The sequence below is a fragment of the Podarcis pityusensis genome (assembly GCF_964106645.2).
Source record: "Podarcis pityusensis genome assembly, chromosome: 8".
In the NCBI taxonomy this organism is placed as follows: domain Eukaryota; kingdom Metazoa; phylum Chordata; class Lepidosauria; order Squamata; family Lacertidae; genus Podarcis; species Podarcis pityusensis.
Window position 1 is genome coordinate 36,067,438 of NC_138033.1, and position 23,046 is coordinate 36,090,483.

Sequence of the window (23,046 nt, forward strand, 5' to 3'; positions counted from 1 at the left end):
ATCCCCAATTCTCTCCTTTGCCCAGAAGAGGGAGCCAAGCCTCTAGCGGTTGTGCCATCCCGCAGCGGGGATGCTGGAATCGTTTCAGCTTGGTATCATCACACACAATGTGACTGGCTGTATTATTTATTATTCTTTATTGCAACTTCAAAGAACAGAATGGGAGAAAGGAGCATCGGCTAAACTGCACTTAAACAATCCATCAAGATTACAAAATCGCAAGTGGAACATTTTCAGCAAAAGGCTTGTTCCAGTAGACTAGACATTCCGCTTCTCAGTGTCGCTCTTAAAACTGCAAGGGCTTTCTCTATTGCATGAAATCTCACTAGACGCTTAAGGTTTGCCATATGCAAATCACCATATGTACAGCAGTGTAATGCTTCTGAGTCCGACAATGGGCACCAAGAATGAGTCGTTTTATAAGAGAAGCTTTTTTGAGAGGAACCTCTAAGACCCTCTGCTAGAACTGCAATTCAAGACCTAAGGAACTGCCCAGGCCATGTGACTCCAGGGCAAGTCCTCAAATTTCTCCCTTAATGATAAGGGAGTGTCAACAAATCACAATCTCTATCACTGCAAGCAGCACAGATCCTTTTCAGGTAGCCGAAATATTCAGGCCAGCAATTTCCATCACTTTCTGGGAGTTAGTGGGTGAAAACAGTTCTCTCATATATTTGCTTGCTCAAGATGTTGGGAGAAATTCCAGTATTTTTGGGGGTGCTGTCTTAATGAGATGGACAAAGGAGGAAAGGATTTCATCATCTTTCTTTTAGCTAAAAAGGGGAGAAAAACCTTTCCAAGCCTCAGGTTGATGGCAATCCTCATGCACCATGGCATACTGTCATTATGGGAGACAGTGGTGGCTGGTGCTCATTGGTAGGACAGAAGGCAGGGAGATGAACAGAAGGGGGCACCAGCGCCAACTAGTTTTGTCTCCCTGTCCCTGAGACTAAGGAGGAAGAAGCTGACAGCAGGGATGGGGGAGAAATTCAACTCAGTTCTCATTCAAAGGTGAATCCACCTGATTCACACTTTCCAAAACAATAGGTGAACTGAAGCACAGTTGCCCTTTGAGTTTCGCAACTCTCTGAATTTTGCAGTGCATTCTCTAGCCAAATACTGTGTACAAAAATGCATATATTGGTGAAAATAACATCCATATGTGCATAGTATGGGGGATCGCTTTGCAAACATGTATATTAGGCAAAATTGCAATAAAACATGTATATTAAGAGAAATTCACATTAAAATGCTAATGGTTTTTTGTGTGTGTGTGTGAGAACATCTTTAAAAAATGTGGAAAGGTGGAGAACTTAAGATGGGAAAAATGAGAAAAACTGAATGGTGTGACTTGCCCTGGACTGGTTGTAGGCAGGGACATGGAGTCTGGATGGTGACATGCTGAGGTTGGTGGGGCAGTGCCTCACTTTCCCTAATGGACCAGCCTCCACTGCTGAGACAGATTGTTGGTTGGGGGAAAAATGTATAGTCACACTCACTGGGGCTTCACTCCAACTCCCTCAAGCATTGAAGAAATGTCAGAGAGGTGGCAAACCCCCACTTTCCCCATGATGTATGCCCTCTCCATGCCACCCAGCCACTGTCAGAGTGCCAGGGACTGGACTGAACAGGAGGAATGGGAAATGAGACCTTGGTCTGATCAGCTACTCTCAGAAGAGGAGGAGAGGAGTGGGAAGCCCCTCACTCCCGTCTCCAGCAGTTTCAGGAGGAGAGGGAGACAGGGATGATGTACTGCTGAATGAGGAAATGCCCTGTTATGAGATAGTGGAGGAGGAGGGGGAATTTAGAGAGCAGACAACAGAGACCTCCCTGGAGAGTATGGGAGACCCTCCTAGTCCAAGGGCTTGACGGTCCCTCCACCTTCAAGAACAGAGAATGTGGAGGGATGTGACTCCTGTGACTTCCCGTAGGTTTCCAGGATGTTGTGGGAGACAGAAGAGGAGAGGCTCAGAGTAGCCAATGAGGTCTCCTATGCGTGGAGACATGGATCTTTTGTCTTGCAACCAGACGACTGAATCAAAAGCCATACAATATGAACTGTTTGTTCTTCTTGCCTCCGAGGCTACCGGGGGAGGAGAGGATACTGCACGCCTGACACAGGGCTATGCACACACCCTGATACGAGTGCATAGAGTTCCTCCACTATGGGTGGGAAGGGAGATCTGGGGTTATCAAGATAATCTCTAAGGTGGAGTAGCTCTACGCATCTATATGTTTACATCTGTATGTGCGTAGGATCCCTTCAGGATGTGCCACTGTGTCACCAAACATACGGACGTAGGAAGCTGACTTAAATTTCTATACATCCCTTCATCCAAAGATTACAGGACAGTTTACAATATAAAAACACAAAGATGCATAGCATAATGACAAACAAAAGCAATACCTGTCCCACCCCTACAGTTATTATACCAAGGCAGACCACTGGTCTATATTCTGCACTGACCGGCAGTAGCTCTCCAGGGACAGGTGTCTCCCACTGGGGATCAAGCTGGAGACCTTCTGCACACAAAGAACATTTCGTAACACTGGATGCAAACAGGGCAGAGCTGTGCGGAACCCTCACTCCCCACACAGGTTGCCTTCCGTCTCTGGACTGCGCCCTGCTCTCATCTCTGTGGCTTCTGTTTTTGGGGTTTGATAGCAAAAGGCTCCCATGATGTGGGAAAAAGAGCACAACGGGATTAATGCCCTGGTGAAAACTTGCAAGCTGCACCTAACCTTTCACCCAGAAAAAGTCTGACGGTCCAAACTTTTATGTGACGGTTTGCCAACTCACAACTGAACTTTGCCAGCATCAAGAATCATTTAAATTCCTCACAGAATGCGGGAAACAGATGAAGTGTCTGCAAAAAAGAAAAGAAAAGAAAAGAAAAGAAAAGAAAAGAAAAGAAAAGAAAAGAAAAGACAAGGAAAAGAAAAGAAAAGAAAAGGTCTCCTCTCTTATTTTGGTGACTTTACAGTGGATTGAAAAGTCAAGTTTCACAGTTTTACTAGTTTGTCAAAAACATGGAAATGCTAAAAACCTGTGGCCAGTTTGCCAGGTACATGCCGGTGAAATTATCTAAATGATGCTTTCCCTAACTTGTTTGTCATTGCATGAGGTTGTACTTGACTCTTCTGATTTCAGATTCTGAAGCTGGGTTTTTGATTTTGCTAATATTTGGTGATAAATACTTTGGCCACCTCATGAGAAGAGAAGACTCCCTGGAAAAGACCCTGATGTTGGGAAAGATGGAGGGCACAAGGAGAAGGGGACGACAGAGGACGAGATGGTTGGACAGTGTTCTTGAAGATACTAACATGAGTCTGACCAAACTGCGGGAGGCAGTGGAAGACAGAAGTGCCTGGCGTGCTCTGGTCCATGGGGTCACAAAGAGTCGGACACGACTAAACAACAACCACAAAAATTTTCATTGGAAAAATGTTTGAGGGTATGCCATGAAACAACTTTAAGCAGTCTTGGCTCCCCGCCTCTCCGAATTCAGGGAGCTGTAGTTTGTTAAGGATGCTGAGAGTTATTAAGAGGTTCCTATTCCCCTCCCAGAGCTACAGTTCCCAGTGTCTCCTGTGAAGAGGGGTTGACTTCTAAGCCACTCTGGGAACTGTAGCTCATGGAAAGGAGCAAGCAGCTCCCAACAACTCTTAGCACCCTTAATAATCTACTGCTACCCAGAATTCTTTTGGGGGCAAGCTATGACTGCTTAAAGGGTATCACAGTGCTTTAAATGTGTGGTGTTAATGTGACCATGGAGCGATTTCCCACATGTTATACATAACAACAAAGTTGTTTCCTTTGATTCTCTCTCTCTCTCTCTCTCTCTCTCTCTCTCTCTCTCTCTCTCTCTCTCTGTGCCTGTGTGGCGGGGGGCCATGGCACGACCCTCGGTGACATCAGGGGAGAGCTTATAGTTGGATTAGCATCAATAGGCTCCACCTACTGGTGAATACCCCCCCTTTTCAAACTCACTCCTCTCCGAGGGGGTGGAGTCAAGTCACGTGATCCAATGCCTAAGCCAATACCTTTTCACTTGCTGTAATCAATAAAGTTGTGGCCTTTTCTTGCCCATTAACCTTTTACTACTTGTCCTTGTGTCTTCATTTCTCTACACAGGGATCGGGTCCTCGAACCACAATTTAAAGAAACATGCAAGCCAATTGAATTTGTCATCTCTGGCATGGTTGTGCAGCTGACATAGGTGTTAGCTGGGGACAGAGTAGGAGCTTCACTGCAGTGCAGAAGATCAGAGCCCAGCAGGGCCTTGACTGGGTCCTACAGGAAACCCCTCTCGCTTTACAGGCTGAGGGAGCCGGTGTTTGTCTGCAGACAGTTTTTCTGGGTCATGTGGCCAGCATGACTAAGCCACTTCTGGTAAAACCAGAGCAGTGCACGGAAACGCCGTTTACCTTCCTGCCAGAGTGGTACCTATTTATCTACTTGCACTTTGACATGCTTTTGAACTGCTAGGTGGGCAGGAGCTGGGACCGAGCAATGGGAGCTCACCTCATCGCGAGGATTCAAACCACCGATCTTCTGATTGGCAAGCCCAAGAGGCTTAGTGGTTTAGACTACAGCGCCACCTGCATCCCCTGATATTATTATTATATGATATATAATATATAATATATTATTCTTCCTAATATAAACCCCAGTCCTCTTTCTTTCTCTTTATAATTTGAAAAGGTAGACAATTTATTTGTCTTTGTTCTGAGAGGCTTGATGATTTTCAGCAGAAAACCTTCTTAATCTTCCTTTCCTCCCCATAAGTCAAGACAGTTCCAGGCTCCAGTTGCTGGTATGTATAAGGGGTGTCTGTGTGTGTGTGTGTGTGTGTGTGTGTGTGTGTGTCTGTGTGGGTGGGATGCAAGATTCTCTTTTTTCTTCAAGGCTGTGAAGTACATTGGAAGCTCATTCTTTTCCTCAAAGAATTCTGGGCACTGTAGTTTACCCCTTACAGAGCTGCAATACTCAGCAACCCTTCACAAACTACAGTGCCCAGAATTATTGGAGGGAAAGAATGGGCTTCCAATGTACTTTGAAGGCATATAATGCATACCCAGCCTTAGGCTTGCCAAAAACTCTCCCTCCTACATGTTTACAAGCTCAGCCAGGTTTGAAACTCCCAGTCATTAAGGCTGTCAGGGCATTTTGATAAATTGCCTCAACTAGATTGTAATTCTGGCAATGAAAGCGGCGAGTTTGCGGTGAATTATTGTTTTGTTTTTTTTCCTTCCCAAAGCTCCCGTGAACTGATTGGGTGGCTAAACACTCAGGTAATCTCAGCAAGTGCCTTTTGAGCCCAGATCAGAGGCAAGGAGGTGCGTCAGTGAGCACAAGAAGTCCCGGCCATAATCATGGCAATATTAAGTGGTGGCTTGACAAGGCTTTCATGCACAGAGCGATGACTTCAGGCAAACAAATCTGGCTGCTTTCCTCACAGCTTTGCTGCTTCTGGTTTTGGGGGTCTTAACTGACATAGAAACATAAGAAGCGAGCCACACCATTGATCCATCAAGCTTGTACTGTCTACACTGACTGGCAATGGCTCTCCAGGGTTTCAGACAGAGGACATTGCCAGACTCTACCTGGAAAACCAGGGACATTCTGCATGCCAAGCAAATGCTCTACCACTGACTACGGCCTGAGGGGGGGAAGTGCAACGAGAGAGAGAGAGAGAGAGAGAGAGAGAGAGAGAGAGAACACCTAGATCCAAGTGTGATTTGCAGAACTGGGGCCAGTGGCAGACTTTGAGCTCTTTCAGTGGCGCCCTGTGCAACGCTAAAATTGGGTGCCCCTGCCTCTCTCACTCCATTCCAACAGCATGGTTGTGGCGCCCCCTGCAGCATGGTGCCCAGTGCAGCCAAACCAGCCATGCTACCCTAAAACCGTCTCTGCTGGAGCTGTGGAATGGAAGGAAAGGCTGCCTTGGTCCTGACCCTTGGCCAAGGAAATAAGAACTGCCGTGTGTGTGTGTGTGTGTGTGTGTGTGTGTGTTTTCTTTTATGAATGAATGAGTAAATTTTTTTTTTTAAAAAAAATAATATTTATTACTTTTCCAACAATTTAAACACTACAAAAACAATACAATACAATACAAAAACACTACATAACATTGACACATTAAACACATTAAACTAACAAAACAAAACAAAAACAGTTTAAAATAAATCAAACAATTTCAATATCTTATCTTTCATTCACTTATTTCCACGACCTCCTCACACCTCCCTTTTTGTATTCCACTTCTGTTAATTGTTTCAGCAATTCCTTTCCATCTTCCTCTGTTTTCTATCCTATAATTATCTTAACACATTCTAACCTTATTTTTTCCTTTAATACTCTATTAATCTATTTATACTTAATTCCTTATAACATTTCTACTAAAGCCATATAACTTCATTCCAACATTTTTCTAACATTCATTAATTTTACAGTATTTCTGTAAATAGTTTTTAAACTTTTTTCAGTCTTCTTCCACCAACTCTTCTCCCTGGTCTCGGATTCTGCCAGTCATTTCCGCCAGTTCCATATAGTCCATCAACTTCATCTGCCATTCTTCCCGGGTGGGTAAATCTTGTGTCTTCCAATACTTCGCGATGAGTATTCTTGCTGCTGTTGTTGCATACATAAAAAAGGTTCTATCCTTCTTTGGCACCAATTGGCCGACCATGCCCAGGAGAAAGGCCTCTGGTTTCTTCAGGAAGGTATATTTAAATACCTTTCTCATTTCATTATAAATCATCTCCCAGTATGTCTTAATCCTTGGGCATGTCCACCAAAGGTGAAAGAATGTACCTTCAGTCTCATTACATTTCCAACATTTATTGTAGGGCAAATGGTAAATTTTTGCAAGCTTGACTGGTGTCATGTACCACCTATAAATCATTTTCATTAAATTTTCTCTTAGGGCATTACATGCCGTGAATTTCATACCTGTGGTCCATAACTGTTCCCAGTCAGCCATCACTATATTATGTCCAACATCTTGTGCCCATTTAATCATAGCTGATTTCACCGTTTCATGAATGAATGAGTAAAATGGGGGTGAAATGAAATGAATTTTTTTGAATGAAATGGGATCTCCTCCATCATATCAAATTAGGGCAACTGTGGGGGCAGGGCGGGATTGGCAGTCTATGCCAGGGGTGGCTCATCCTGTTTTGCCTCCTGAGGATGCTGCCCCACACCCACAGAAGCCTCACTTACCAGGGTTGCCTGGTGGAGGTGGTGGCAGCAGTGGCAAGGGTGCTTGCAGGGGACCTCATGGGTGCGGTGACCCTCACAGATGCCCTTAAGTCCCCATGACAGTGGTGGGCATAAAAGGGGTGAAATATATTCCTGCCATGCTAGCTGCTCTGAGGGCAGCATCTTCCGTGTCAAAGTGTTCTTCTCCAGGGCCTAATGTTAGTGTCATTTTACCCCCCCCCGGCAGCCTATGGAATATGTGAAGAGATCAGAGAGTGCCTCTAAGCATGTGCAGAGTGCATTTCCCTCATTCCTTTCTAAAACAGGGACCGCAAACCCCTTTCAGCCTGAGGGCCGCATTCACCCTTGACCAACCTTTTCGGGGACGGGTGGCCATGGTGGGGGTGGCCACCCCATACTACTATGCACAGAGGAGCAGAGCTCCCCCACCAGCTGATTTGTACATCTAAACTTCAAAGGGTGGGGACTATCGCCTCCTCCCCATTTACCAAGTAGTGGATCTGATGACAAGAGATGGAGCAGTTTGCTCAAACCCCCCCCCCCCCCCCAGGACATTGGTCTGGGCAGAGAGGTTTAAACCTCTGCATCCTCTTCAGCACAGTGTCCCCCTTTTCCTGTTGCAAAACTCAATGGGGTCTTGGCCAGAAAGAAAGGCTGGGGGGCAGGAGCTGCATCAGACCCCTAGGTCTGGATTTGGCTGCCCCTGCTCTAGACCCACAGGGCTTAGGGGAAAGGGTTGCAGGATGGAACCCATGACTTCCAGGCCAGCAGGAAACAGATCTTTGCAACGAGGTCCTCCTAATTCTTTCATACGAAATGTCCTTAGTGCGTCTAAATATATGCAACCCTTGGCCAGACGGAGAACAGGGCGCAGAGGAGGCCTGGGAGGTGATAATAGCATCTAATTTGTGCCACTTGTGCATAATTAGAGAGATTTAGGTAAAAATAATCTCCATTTGACAGCAGATACGATTGCAACAGCTTGTCAGCCCAGCACTAGTTCTCTTTTTCTTGGAACACAAAAGTTGATGTGAAATTGAGAGGGCCGTGGTGCAGATGCCGGCGCGCCTGGCTGAGTGTCAAACTGCTTGGCTTGACCGTCTCTTCCAGCCTTGGCTGTGTTCTAGGAAAGAGCCACTTCCAGCTAATTGTGTTTCAGTGGCTATTCAGGGTGATGCACAGAGAATGGTTTTCTGCAGAGACGGCCCTAGCTTAGAGCCCAGTCTTTGGTGTCTTCAACTGGGTCTGAGAGACAACCTATTCTGAAACCCCAGAGAGCAGCTGCTGGTCAGTGTAAACCAGTGGTTCCCACAGTGAGTGGTACCGCCTTCTGGAGGCAGTGGAATTACCTAGGGGGTGCTAAGAGGCAAGGGAGCAGCCAGGGAAGTGGGGGACCCGAGGTGTAAATGACTTTCAGACTTTGAAAAGCTGGTATCCCTGGATCAAGTTCATCAGTTTGGCTGAATTAAATAACTGGATTCTGAATAGATGTGTAATTAATTGTTCCTCTTTTGAATTTTATTGTGTTATTGTCTTCCTTAGTGGTCAAGCAAACCACTGATCTGAATAACACTTTTATAGGGTAGGGGGCACTAAGTATGAGTTTATGGAACCAAGCGGGTGGTGACACAAATTTTTTTGGCGACCACTAACTTGGTGAGGGGTGAGGCAGCTCCCCTCGTCCACCAGCAGAGGTTCAAATGGTGACTTCAGAAGGGATTGAGGAAGTCAAAGAGGTTTTGGTGTAGCTGCAGGAACAAAATTTGCACCACAAGGCTTCCTGTTTGCAAGAAGGCTTGGAAGCAGCCAGTGAACTTGCTTGCTGGGATCCTTCAGACCATCCTGCTGGACAGGGGAATGTTAGGACGGATCACAGATGCCTGGTGTCCACAGGGACATTGTGGCTCAGGATGCATTTTAAAGACATTTTTATTTCTGAGATTGTCCCCCCCACCTTTTTTTTTGTCCACCAAACCTGGGATCCCATGGGAGGAAGGGCAAAATAAAAATGAAATAAATACTATTTCTAAAAAGTAATACTTTTAAATGCTCTTAAATCATAGCAGGACTAAAATGGAGAAGAAAAGGAAATAAAGTCAACTTGGCAAACCCATTTAATAGTTATGCTTCTCTTGTCTATATGTGTGTGTGTTGTGTCCTTCTTTGTTCTCCCTGCGTAATCCAAAATCTTGGTCCATTTTTACAATACTGCTGCTCTCTTTGCTTTTCACAGCAAAGCCTTTCTTCTGCATGTGGCTGTTCACAATTCTGCAAGAAGACAGAGAAGGGAGGGTGGGGTGAGGGAAGTTGTTGGGTTTGTTGTCATGTTACAGTGGCTGTTTCTGTCCGGGATGTTTTACTAAGATCTGTGTCATTCACACTCAGATACTGACTTTAAACCTTTTGTTTTGTTTCCTGCCCTAAATAAATAAAATGGCTGACCCATAGTAACAGTATCCACTGTGCAAGAGGCAACAATGCCGCTGCCTGAAGAATAGTTTTCTCAACTTCAGAAAGCTAATGGCATAAATTGCATGTTTAGCACTCATTTCCATGTTATCTGAGTCAGAAAAAATCTGTTTGCATGCCCCCAGGAGTGGTTTGGGGTGATATAGCAGCATTTGGTTCTTTCCTGGTGTTTTCATGGGGGAATCCTGGGGGAACAGAAGCAGGCATGTGCAGGAAGGGTGGACGAGTAGCAACATTGCCCAGTGACATTCATGGTTCTGTCACACTGGTGTGCATTAAATTTAGCACAATGTGCAGGTATATTGGTTGAAGAGACACATTTCCATAATGCACCAGGTACTGCAGTGTGAAAGGAATCTTAGCAACTGGGATAGAAGTGCTGGCAACGTAACCTGGAAAACTAACACAATATTCTCCATGTCTGAATGCATTTTCAGACCATATTCAACACTTTCCCAAAACATATTCAACACTCTTAAACAACAAACAATGAATTCTATTGATGTCTCCAAATCCTGCATATCACTTGTATCCAAAGAGGAACCTGCCTCGTTTAGATTCACACTGTTGGTCACCACAGCTCTGTAGTGTCTATTCTGACTGGAAACAGCTCTCCATAGAGCCACATGAAGCAGCCATGTTGCTGAAGCTTAAGGGGCACCGAACCTGGTCAGTGGCTGGATGGGCAACTGTCTGGGACCACTTGCACACTGCCTTGGGTTCCATGATGGGGAAAAAGACAGGATATATATCTGTCAGAAGACAAGATTGCCCGGATTGACCCTGAGATCTTCTGCAGGCAAAGCAGAAGAAAAGTACTGAGCGACCGTCTTTTACCAGCCTGCATTTCTCGACTTAAAAAGGATGCCTTTGAATACATTGCCCTCCTTCTCTTTTCTTTCCCAGACAAATGGTTGATTTCTCGGAAGAACCTCAAAACGAGGAGAGAAGATATAAGAACTTGTTGAAAGACGACAGCCAGAAACATGCCGTCATTTTGTGGTCATGAATTTCTCTTTGGAAAAATCCTCACATTAGATACACCTTTTCATCTGGGAGTGGAAATCTCAGGAACCCATCACACACCCACACACACCGCCTGCACAGACAATATTTACAACCGCTGTGTGGGTGCCTCAGGCTGGGAAGAGTGCAAGGCATCTGCCACACCTTAGGGAAATGCCACTGAAGAATGGGGTACTGTCATTCTAAACTGGTGGAAACAGGCGTGAAAATGCTGGAAGAAGCACAGGATTTATAGTGTCCTTGGCACTGGGAATTTTGGATTTCTTCTTAACCCTTTGTTGCTGTGGAGAAAATATAAGTTAAACAACTCTACAACTCTTAGTGAAAAGGTGCAAAGAGAATCCTCTCTTGGGGATTGCAACACACACACCCAACAACAACTTTCCTGGAGGAGCGGGACATGCATGGCAAGGAAGTTGAAAATAGTGGAAACATGACTTCTTCTTCTTCTTCTTCTTCTTCTTCTTCTTCTTCTTCTTCCAGTGGTACCTCAGGTTACAAACACTTTGGGTTACAGACTCTGCTAACCCGGAAGTAGTACCTCAGGTTAAGAACTTTACCTCAGGATAAGAACAGAAATTGTGTGCTGGCGGCAGCGGGAGACCCTATTAGCTAAAGTGGTACCTCAGGTTAAGAATGATTTCAGGTTAAGAACGGACCTCCGGAATGAATTAAGTTTGTAACCAGAGGTACCACTGTATTATTATTATTATTATTATTATTATTATTATTATTATTAATGATATTTGTATCCCATTTTTCTTCCAAGGAGCTGAAAGAGGAACAGTTGCTGAAGTAATTAGGCTGAATTAGGTGCTTTCAGAAGCAGGCCTCATATCACACATGCAGCATTCAGATCTGATTTTATTTGTCTATGCATTGGCCCGTTAGCTTTCACACACTCCATTTTTTGCAGTCATGGACTTCCATTGCTATCCTGCTGCTTGCCATCCAAACTGGCGGGTGGAACCTGATGGGAATGTATTTGGGCTGTCTTTTCTGTCCCTTCCCTCAATCCATACCTGTCAACTGTCCCGATTTTCCAGAGACATCCTGGAATTATAGAAGCCACTCTGGCTTTTAATTGGATCCCGGAATGTCCTGTCCCGCCCCCAATGCCACCACCGGGCTTGGGGAGGAGGGTGAGCAAGTGAGGTTGCTTGCAGTTGCGCTGCACTTTTGTGCGAGTCAGCTGACTCCCCCGAGACTGCGGCACCAGAAGACGCACATCCTTATTTTCATTAGCGGACTGTTGGAGGGTCTGCCTCAATCACTCCCCATCCTCAGGCTCAGCTTCCTTTCCCCATTCTGGACATGTGTGCAGTTATCTCTGTATCTATGCATAAATACCTTTTTTTAGTTTAAAAAACAAAACCCAAGGAAGTACACAAAAGCTCAAAAGTATATATTAAGAACATGAGGAGAGTTCTGCTGGATCAGGCCAATTGGCCCATCTAGCCCAGCATCCTGTTCTCAAAGTGGCCGACTAGTTGCCTGTGTGAAGCCCGCAAGCAGGATCCAAGCACAACAGCGCAATCCCCTCCTGTGGTTCCAGCAACTGGTACTCAAGAGCATTGCTGCCCCCAGCCATGGAGACAGAGCAGAGCCACCATGGCTAGTAGCGACTGATAGCCTTCTCCTCCATGAATTTGCCCAATCCTCTTTTAAAGCCAGCCAATGCCACCTTCTTTTAAAGACATTGCCACCCTCTTCACAAGGGACAAAAGAGAGACTTATGCTTATTAGGGGGAGGGGGTTGGAAGATTGGGGTGTTTTTTTTAAGTGGGGAGAGGAGGGTGTCCCAGGGCAAGATGAACCCTTGCAGTTGCCCAGTCTTGTGCTCAGTTGCTGCTTACAGGCTTCCTACAGGCATCTGATTGGCCACTGTGAGGACAGAATGCTACACTAGATGGGCTTGATCCAGCAGGTCCTTCTGATGTTCTTATGTTAATACTCTGTGTTCTGGCACTGGGTTTGTTCATCATTACATGCTGTCATGTTCCCCACATGAGCAAATATTGACAGCTTGGGAAATGCCTGATGATTGAGGGAACGAAGTGTTTTCTGGAAGGCAAGGCAGGCAGAATTAGGGCAATAGTTGCATCAAGCAGAACAGATAAAATCGGGACAAAATTTGTCCCAGGCAGAGTGGAAGCTAGTTTGGCAATGTCTACAGTTGTGATGGGTGGGAAGTGTTATCACTATTACTGTAAGTGAGGGCTTAAATCGACTTCCTTTCAACACTAAGGACCAGTTTAATATATTGGTCCCTGGCATTTCACAATCACCTGCCTGAGTCTGCATTTTGCAAAACCTGTCCAATTTTATAATGACACGATTGGGCTCCATTGATTTCCAGTGGGGTTATATTTATGTTTATTTACATCCTACCTTTCCCCCAGAACTGGGGTTCAAGGTTCATATGGGAGAATATGGTCCTTCAGATAGCCTGGACCTGAGCTGTTTAGGGCTTTATAGGTCATAAACAGCACTTCAAATTGCGCCAGGAAACAGGCTGGGATAAAACTAAGCATTTGCTTAACTCTTCCATTGAAATGGATGAAACTTAGAAGTATGTCACTTAAACTGTATTTATTATTTTTTTCTTGCATTTTATGGAGGAACCTCACCTAAGCATATTAGCCTACTGGCGTTTGACACATATGTGGGAATTGTTGACAATTAGGTTGTGATGGTCTGTTGTTCAACAACAAGAAATCTGCGATTCCTGCATTGCAGGGTTTGGGCTAGATGAGCCCCTTGGATCTCTTCCAGCTCTACAATTTTGTGATTCTGTGAACAAGAAAGGGCGATTGATTGTTTCAGTGGAATTTCTTCCTGTTAGGTATACATAGAGTTGCAGCCCCAGTACTTTCTCCCTTCCACCCCTTGTAGTAAACGAAACAATGAGCTGCAGTGTTTACAAAACTCAACCACTGAGCAAAGAGGAAAAAGAAAAGAAAAGAAAATACCTCTTTATCATTGTGGTTTGCATTGTGGTGTACATGTGCCTGGGGGGAACAAACTGTATGAACATGACTCACAGTCCATTTGGAGAATTCATGATCATGATCTTTGGCTTAAACCCACAGATAATTTTGTCAGGTTGCAGCTGATTTGCACCCATCTTCTGCAAAGGCGAGCAGGAGTTGGGGGTCTGTGCAGATCTGCTGATGTTTCCACTTCGATGGAGAAAACGCCCACTCACAAGGCAGACCTTGGCTGGGGTCGCCACTTAAACACCCCCTCCCAAATGAGGAAATGCATCACCCAACAAGAGGACAAAAAAGGAAAACACTCTGCATACAAGTTGCCTATGTTAATCTATAGGTATAGGAGCAAATATAGAAATAATTACTACTATTTAACTAGAAATGCAATATATCCTGCCATAGTGCAAAAGACTGACCAGGCATGACACCTGAATAGAGTCAGAGCATAACCAGTTAGGGCCTAACTGCATGTTACATAACTACTGCTTTGGGGTTTTGTTGTTTTTTTAAAAAAAATTAAATATCATACATGGGGTGCAGTTTTGGTTTGTGTAGGGGAAGGAGGTTTAAGCTCGGCAGCCACCATTTTCATTAAAATCCTTGTGTCGCATGGTTTTTAGGGAAAAAACTCTGCTGTCGAAATTTGGCAAGGGGTAGGAAGAGAGAAGGAGGATAGCATTGTCTCAACAATTAGATGAACAGAAGAAAGGCCGTAGCTCAAGGGTAGAGCATCTGCTTTGCACCGGAAAGGCCCCAGGTTCAAGCCCTGGTGTCTCCAGGCAGCTGAGGGAAAGACTCCTGTCCAGAACCCTGGAGTGCTGCTGCTACTCAGTGAAAACAATCTTGAGCTAGATGGATGGATGATCTAAGGAGGCTTTCTTCCTGTGTTCATGCAGAGCTTTCAGAAGGTTCCAGGTTCAGACCCTTGCTTCTCCAGGTACAACTGAGAAAGACTCATATCTGAAAACCCAGAGAACCACTGTTAGTCAGTGTGAACAACACTGAGTTAGATGAACCAATGGTCTGAGTCAGTATTAGGCAGCTTCCTATGTAAGATGCTGTGTACCATTTGTGTTCGCAGTTAGGGTTGATTGCCTGCTCCTTCTTAATTCAAATGTTTGGAGAGGGGGACACCATACTCAGAGCTGGGTCTTGGTCTATGACCTTGGTTTCAGTCATAAAGGTACTGGGTTTTGGCCTCCATTGACGGTTCAGAGTTTCTTGTTCCAAACACTGAACAGCCCCCTTGTTTGTTTTCCAACTTGAATTTATGCCTCATTTTGGCACAGAAAAAGACCAACTGTTATGTGAGATTTGGAGAAAAACGTTCATGTGATGGATAGCTGCTGAACGACCCCAGTGGTGCTCTCCTATCTGTGGGGGAGGAGTTTGGCATTTGCTTCTGATAGCCAAAGAATACATTTTCCCCTTGAATTAAAATTAGAGCCAGGGATCCAAAGCAGTTTATTTTTTTTAGAGACAACTTTCAGAAGGGCAAGTCCATATTTGTTGCTTACAGCAGAAACAGCAACAGTGACTTCTGGTACCTTAAGAATTAGTGGATTCATTGGGTCAGAAGGTTTTGTAATCCACAGGCAACCGATGAAGTGGATTCCATCTGTGAAAGCTCTTACAACACTACAGCCATGTCTGCATGTCACACTAAGTCAAACCACACCACATGCAAATGTGTTGGCTCCTGAGGAAGAGATCATGACTGCTTTCTCCACAGACTTTTTATTTGTTTGTTTTGTATTTCTATCCCACCTTTACCTCAAGGAGCTCTAGGTGGCATGCATAGACCCCCCCCCCCATTTTGCCTATAAAACAACCCTGTAAGGTAGGATAGGCTGAGAGTGAATGACCACTGAGCCTTGGGCTTGCCGATCAGAAGGTCGGCGGTTCGAATCCCTGTGACGGGGTGAGCTTCCGTTGCTCGGTCCCTGCTCCTGCCAACCTAGCAGTTCAAAAGCACCCCAAAAAGTGCAAGTAGATTAATAGGTACTGCTCCGGCATGAAGGTAAATGGTGTTTCCATGCACTGCTCTGGTGTCAATGTTCCATTGCGCCAGAAGCAGCTTAGTCATGCTGGCCACATGACCTGGAAAAATATCTGCGGAGCAGACAAACGCCAGCTCCCTGCCTGTAAAGCGAGATGAGCACCGCAACCCCAGAGTCATTTGCGACTGGACTTAAGTGTCAGGGATCCCTTTACCTTTACCTCCCAGGTCCTAGTCCGACACTCTAACCACTACACCACACTCGCTTCACATGTCACTGAACCCAGGGTCATGGTTAAGCTCTCTCCTCCTTAACCACAATTTGCCATCAAGTTTGTCCTATTGTTATGGGTCGTGGTAAAGAACTGGAGACCTTTCGCATGACCCAGATCTGGATGTCACAAAGAGGGCCCCTTCAGGTGGTTTTTTAAATTTATTGTGAGTGTGTTCTTGAAAGTACATTAGTAGTGAATTTATTCCTCTTTCTGAGTTGTCCTGCAATGCTTCCCCACTGCTACCAGGTTATTCCTGTTGGGAGGGGCTGTAGCACAGCAGAAGTGGGACAAGAATAAATCTCTCCTGGTGAAGTCACCCTGGGGAGGAGAGAGAATGGTCTGAGTTCTGACCATTTCAACAGGAAAAGATAACCAATTGGGTCTTCTGTTAACATGCAAATCTTATCTAGTTTGATAAGAAGAAATCCTTCTTGGCTTCTTACATCAACATGCATTTCAGTGGGTGTGGGGCAGGCAGGACAGAGGAAGCAGGGTTTTTTTTTTGTCATTTATAGAAAGAAGACTTCCCTATTTTTCCTTCTCTGCGTGATGCACCTTGCCTCATGTTATCTCTCTCTACAGTTGGATGGGTGCTCCCCCCCCAAAAAAAAGTTAAGGGAGTGAAAAGTGAGCATGCTGCTGATTTTGTCTGAGTCATCTTCCTTTTTAGAGATTTTCACTCACTGAAATTTGTACTGCAGGGAAATGGGTTGCAAACATGACTTTGGGGGAAGTGTGCTACGTAAAGAAATAGGGTGCACTTAAGAAGAGAGCAATGTACAAAAGTAGTTCATTGGAAGTGATGGTGAGAAGGACACACATCATTTTTAAAATAGGGGAAAAGATGTCAAAGGGATATTTTGATATCTCAAAAATTGTTTCCAAGACAATTGACATGGAGTGGGTTAGAGGACATTCTGCCCACCTGTGTTCTTAGAAAATTTCAGTATGTTCATGCCAACTATATTACAACAATTAATTCAGTGTTTGCCTGAATGTTTTCCCATCTAAAGACCCTTCCTACATAAATATTGCTGTGAGCATACCCACAATCATCTACTCTGATTAACTCATGGTTTTGAGTCCAAAAACAAAACACTTTAGGGTCTCTTGAAAATACAATGCCTAGTTATGTCTGATACACTACATATTTTGGGAATGCGTTAGTCTGTTTGTGGGTTTGGACACCTCTTAAGATATCATAACCAAATTTTGCATGATGTTTCCTGGAATCAAGGAACAGGCTTTCATCTATGTTTTAATGCAATCTGACACCATTCTGAATCAAGATTTATTCATTATTACATTTATATCTCACCTTTTTATCCTCCAAGGATCTAAAGCTGGTATACATGGTTCCCCCTGACCTATTCCATCCTCACAACAAGCCTCTGAGGTAGGTTATGCTAAGAGATGGCGACTGGTCTGAGGTCACCTAGTGAGCTTCATGGCAGAGTGGGGATTCAAAACATGCTCTCCCAGGTCCTAGTTCACCACCAAATTCTGCATGATGGTTCCTGAAATCAAGGAGCAGGTTCTCATCTATTATTGTTATCTATTGATAATTTGATTGTTTTATCTTTTTTGTAAAATGCTTTGAGGGTTGTTTTTTGTTTTTTTGTTACAATCAAGTGAGGTCTAAATTTCATTAAATGAATGATGAATGAAATGCAAAACAAACGAATCTCTCCCCCATTTCCAGGCAGGGGGAAGCACAGTTTTCTCCCTCCCTCCCCAACATAACTGCAAAGGCAAACTGGAATTTGCTGCCAGGTGGTCACATTATCCAGGAGCCTGCAAGTCAAGGAGAGTGAAGTCACTTTCATTTTAGGTATCATGTTCAAAGCAGTTCTCGGCATCTTGCTGATCTGTGACTTGTGGGTGGGGAATGAAAGAACTGCTTGCAATGGGGAAAGTATTGAATCTGACATAGGCAAGCTGCAGACAGGCTGTTTCACACAAGCAAGTCATCCCCTTATGCTTTGCCATTCTGTGGGCATGCACAGGTGAATTCACTGAAGTTTTTAGATTTGCAGATAACTTCTGCTTCTGGTGCTGCATCTAAAACTCTGGGGGCAGGCTTCCCCAACCTGTTGACCTCCAGTTGTGTTGGACCACAAGTCCCATAAGTGTTGCTGGGGGGGGTATGTGTGTGATGGGAGTTGTAGTCCAGAGCATCTGAAGGGCACCAGGGAGGCAAAGGTTGCTCTGTGTAGGAAAGAACAAAAGAAGGAACTGAGATTGACAGATTAATTCATCCTTAATGTAGGGAAAGGCAGCTTCCTGTGTTCCCAGATGGCACAATTTCCATCTTCACCCCTGACCACAGTGACTTACAAGCCAAGGTTAACTGCAGCCAATAAGTCCAGAGAACTGAAGAAAGTAAGAGAAGGCAAGGCACACACTGCCCTCATCTAATTTAGAAGCTCAAATGTTGCAGCTCTTTTATTGAAGCACAAATAAGGAACTATCGGCACCCACCCTCGAGAGTCAGCCTTTTTCAGTTCCTTTTCTAAATGTCTGTCTTTGGACAAAAGCAATCCAGTGAGAACATCTAACCCAGAACTTATCCACAGTGGGATCAGATGAGTCACTCTTCTGCTCGGAAACTTTACTGGAATGCCTTTCTGTCCATTTTCAGTAACTAGGGCATGCACCCAGTGTTCCTCTTTATCTTCAGAACACACACACACACACACACACACACACACACACACACACGTGTGTCTCCTTTTCCATCATGATTTTCACAGAGAACTTTCCAGACTATTGAGAGTGAAGCATCTACTGTACTTTCTCATTTTGTAATAATAAACTGAGTTACTGGGGAGGGGCAATGGGAGGGAGTAGAGTCAGAGAAGTGGATAAACAGATAATTTAATAAATTTAAAAATTGTCCAGTAGCACCTTAGAGACCAGCTAAGTTTGTTCTGGGTATAAGCTTTAGTGTACATGCACACTTCTTCAGAAACACATGAAAGCTTATACCCAAACTTAGTTGGTCTCTAAGGTGCTACTGGACAATTTTTAAATTTATTTCGACTGCGTCAGACCAACACGGCTACCTACCCAAATCTAGATAATTTGATGTGTGTGTTAGAAAAGAGAATTACAGATTCAATTTTCAAATACAACAATTTCACTACACTCTAGCACAAATACAAACTATCTTAATACAGTTTAATACAAACACCCAACTTTCCCCCACTCCTAAAAACCAGTTGATCCTGATACCCTATAGAAATGACTTTACTATAGTCCATAAATCGGCAGGTGCCTTCATTCAACATTTTAAAAAATATTAAGTTAATAGTAACTAAATTAGGGGTAGCCAATGAAGACCAATCAGTAATAATCAAAGAGCAGGTAAATAAAATATAATTTATCATTCTGGCCATATTTATCTATTTAAAGCATTTTCATTTAAAGCACTTTACATTTTAGGAAATCCCAAAATGGTGTACAAACAATGATAAAAGACATCATAAGCAATAAAAAACCACAATATAAAACCCAATATTAGAACACCCTTCAAAATCAGCAGTGTGCCCCAACCCAGCTTAATGGCTAGAGAATGCATCATACAGTGACCCCAATGCCCAGTCACAGAAGGACAACCAAGATTCCATTTATGTATTTATTTCATAATACAGTGGTACCTCGGTTTAAAAACAGCCCTGTTTATGAACGATTCAGTATACAAACAATGCAAAACCAGAAGTAGTGTCCCGGTTGCAAACTTTACCTCGGTCTAAGAACAGAATCCGAACGGTGGAAGGGCACTGGTGGCAGGAGGCCTCATTAGGGAAAGCGTGCTTCGGTTTAAGAACGTTTTCGTTTTAAGAACGGACTTCCGGAACAGATTAAGTTCATAAAACGAGGTACCACTGTACCTTAATTTAGTAACTGCACGGACTTCACATTGTTGGGCTCCAGCTAAAGAAGCATTGCCTAGCTAGGTGCACAAATCAGTATCAAACTGCTGTGATCCTGTATCTGATGAAATGGTGTGGAATGGTCTCCAAAGCAAAACTTAGGAGGGATGGCTGAGGGAGCTGAGTTTGTTTAGCCTGGAGAAGAGGAGATTGGGAGGGGTGATAGGATAGCCACCTTCAAATATCTGAAGGGCTGTCCCATGGAAGATGGAACAAGCTTGTCTCTGGTGCTCCAGAGGGTAGGACCCAAACCAGTGAATTCAAATGACAAATAAACATTAGGAAGAACTTCATGATGGTAAGAGTTGTTCAACATTGGAGCAGACTCCCTCAGAGGGTGGTGGCCTCTCCTTCGCTGGAGGCTTGTTTTTTAAAAAACAACAACAACACAGAGGCTAGGTAACTCTGTGAGGATTCTTAAACTGTGATTTCTGCATTGCAGCGGGTTGGACTAGATGACTGTTGGGATCTCTTCCACCCTCATAGTTCTGTGATTCTGTGGGGATTTGTCAGTGCGATTGCACCACAGCAATCTCCTCACTACCATGCCCTTCTCCATCCCAGGAAGCTACAGCAACGCTCCAGACCCCCCCCCCACTGACCTCTACCATAAAAAGGTGGACTTCCCTCCATTCAGTTTAGCACATCTCATATCATAAACAGAATGGTTGGCTACCTCAAGTGTAGGGCAGTCCACTGCCCACTTGACAGTTATGGACTTCTAAACTTCTATTTTATGCTGTTGTTTAATTTCTTTATGGATTTGGATTATCAGTGAACAATACTGAACATATGAACTAATAAACAGTCATCAAAAGGAATGCAAAGCTTGGCAAATGCAGAAAGTAGGTATCAGCTGAAGGTTGCGACCACTTATGTTGCGATATGGACAATCAGATAAAAGTATTGTTCTATAACGTTACTTTTAAACTTCTCAATGAGCCGGTGACTCTACAATCAATTCAGAGCACAAAACAATGCTGGCTTCTTCCTTTAACTACCTCCTGTAAAGCCCTCAGCTTATTAGGGGTCACGGCGAGGTTTTGACCCTGGAATAGCAAGAGCCAGTTATGCAGAGGGCTGCTGCTGCTGCTGCTGTGTCTGCTCTTCCTTACAGCTCTGGGGGCATTCCCTTCCCTTACGCCAAGTGTGTGGCTGAGGCACATGGCTTTCGACACCCTGAAATGCACAAGGAAGTGGAGTGGCGGGTAGCAGCAAGACATCCTTGTGACTTCTTCACCCAGAGGATCATAGGATCCTAGAACTGTGGTGCTGGAAAAGATCTAAAGGGGTCAGCTAGTCCAACTCCCTGCAATGCAGGAATCACAGCTAATTGCAGGATTCCCAGGACTCCCTGTGCCCTTTTCCAGCTCCAGGGTTGCATTCCCTTCTGGGTAAAAGGTTGGTAAGGAGGCACTCAGCTCTGGGAAGCAGGCACAAGGGCTCTGGCAGGGTGCTAGAGCCTTCCAACCTCATTCCCAAAGCTGGGAAAGCACTAACTAGGCTTTGGGAAGATGGAGGAAGTACTCTAAGACCCTGTCAGAGCCTCATGCCTCCTTCCCAAAACCCAGTGCCTCACTTACCAGGTTTTGAGATGGTGCCCCATTGGCTCAGCACCCAATGCGTGCCCCCTGCTTGCACAGCTCTAAATGTGCTCCTGCTCTTATAGTTATTTACACTTCCAGCAACCCCTGCTGCCCCCTTAGGTAATCCCCTCACCTCCCAGCGGGTGGTGCCACCCACTTTGGAAAGCACTGTTCTATTGGGTCTCTTCTTCCTTTCCTTTCCTTTAAACAAAAAAGCCCTAGATGCTGCAACCTCTCCTCTTGAGGGATTCGTTCTGTGGAAATGCCTGACATGAGTTTTCTAGGCTAAGATCTACAAAGGCCACCATGGAACAAAAGAGGTGAGATGGGGATGAATGCCAGCCAAAGACGACAGAGGCACGGGGCGGTGGGGAGGTGGGGCACAGAGAACAGTTCTGGCAACTACGGCGGCTATCAATCACCGCGTTGAGATGTTTGGGGCTGCCAATGTTTCTGCAAAATTCCTTCCCTCTGCTGGAGCCCTGGAGTCAGCAACATTGGCTGGGAAAAGAAGCCAAAACTCTCCCCTTAGAGGAGTCAACCGTCTCCCGGCTCGAAGACAGGGTGCTGGCATGGAAAAGGAGCTTCACAATCCCCATTGACTGGCAGCAAGCCCAAGCAAATTTGCACATCGCAGTCATTCCTCCGGGGGAATTTCTGGCTCATGTATTCATTTATTTGCGTGTATATTTGGTTACTAAGGTCAGAGCTGTGTCATCTTGAAGGGTTCCAAGTGGGCATTTGGCTGTGCTCCCCCCGCCCACCTCCACTCCTGGACCACAACTTTTCTGCAACCCTGTTAATAATAGACATGCACTTTGCTTTAGTTGAACTAAATATAGATTTGACTGAAACTTCATTGCAGGAGGCAGGGGGAAAAGTCAAGCCAGCTTGCTCTAATTGAGCTTCTTCAAGCTGGTGCCCTCCAGATGTTTTGGATTACCAGTATGGTAATCAGCTTGGGGAAGACTGTTTGAAAGGAAAAACAGCCATACTACTGATTCGTTAGTGTTATTTCAATTGCTTTGACCATTATATGTCCCCTCCTGGAGAGATCCAGAGGGTGGCAACACAAGAATGGGTCTGTTCTGTGATGGCTCCCCATGTGTGGAATGTTCTCCCCAAGGAAGCTCACCTGGTACCATCATTATGTATATTTAGGTGCCAGGCAAAAGCTTTCAACTATAACCAGGTGTCAGGGGTTCAGGGACAGAGGCACAGGGTAGGGAGGAGATGGAGAGCGATGGGGATGAATCCCAGGACAGCGAGGAAGAGGATGACAATGACTCAAGAGATTCCATGAGTCTTTCCAGCGAATCAGAGGATTCCCAGAAGGGGGCGCCAGTGGTCAAGGCCAGGGGAGCCCCAGGGGGGACGTGTCAGGAACAGGGGGCCAGCGGGGGATCCCAAAGTGGCAGCTGGGCGTCAGGACCAGCCTCCCCGCCAGAGTGCAGCGAAGGGGGTGGAGTTTCCAGTGTATCAGGGGAAGCAGCTCCGGCAGCAGAGAAGGGAGGGAGGTCGGAGCAAGGCACCCT